This window comes from Penaeus monodon, chromosome 20 (genome assembly GCF_015228065.2).
Source record: "Penaeus monodon isolate SGIC_2016 chromosome 20, NSTDA_Pmon_1, whole genome shotgun sequence".
NCBI classification, from domain to species: Eukaryota; Metazoa; Arthropoda; class Malacostraca; order Decapoda; family Penaeidae; genus Penaeus; species Penaeus monodon.
The window spans coordinates 31,373,290-31,374,110 of record NC_051405.1 but is presented as its reverse complement, the minus strand read 5'-3'; positions in this window follow the sequence as shown (position 1 = coordinate 31,374,110).

Here is an 821-nt window from a genome sequence, read left to right as displayed (position 1 = left end):
TTCGGACAATTGCATTGAGAACACCGTTGGACGCGCGCAGTCACAAATATCATCACGAAAAAAAGTATTTTTTTTTTCGGGAGTTAAAATATAAAGAATTTTGGCATCAGACAGTCTGAACCATGCTGCTAACGGTAAAGGAAATACTGTCGCATTATTTATTCAAATCATCCTCTGAATTCCTTCGACTTAAAATCCCATTGATTAACACTCAAGATTTTTTTTCTAATCATGCTTAAATCCTCTTATTAACATTCCGATTAAACATAATTGGAAAACTACAGAGCTACCCCGAGTACACCTTAATCTTCCATTTATACGCAGTAATGCTATTCCAAAATACGGCAGATCAACAAATAAATCCCATAATGAAGAAATGAAAAAAAAAATCTTGTTATTGTCATTCAGTAGCTCGGGGTAGTTAAGCTTGCAATATACATAATTGGTGATAATTATAGATCGTTATTTTTCCTAAACTCAGTAGACATTTCGCTATAGTTTTATTTGTTGAATTTAAAATAATATTTTGTATTATACTCGTAAAGATTGAGAGATTTATGTTTTCTGATGTTGGTCAGGATTTGCATCCTCGTTAAGGTAGCAAAACCATTAATTTTTACTTAAGGTCGGTAATTACTATCAAAGTTAATTGGAGACCGTATAATTAGTAAAAAAAAAAATCTTTGAAGAAATATAAGCTTACGATTTCTTATTATGTTAAACAAGAATCTTTTATGTAGACTTTATAATGGAAAAGATGCCTCGATATACTGGTTAGAGTATAACCATGGTTAGTTAGTACTCTAACCATGGTTAATGCT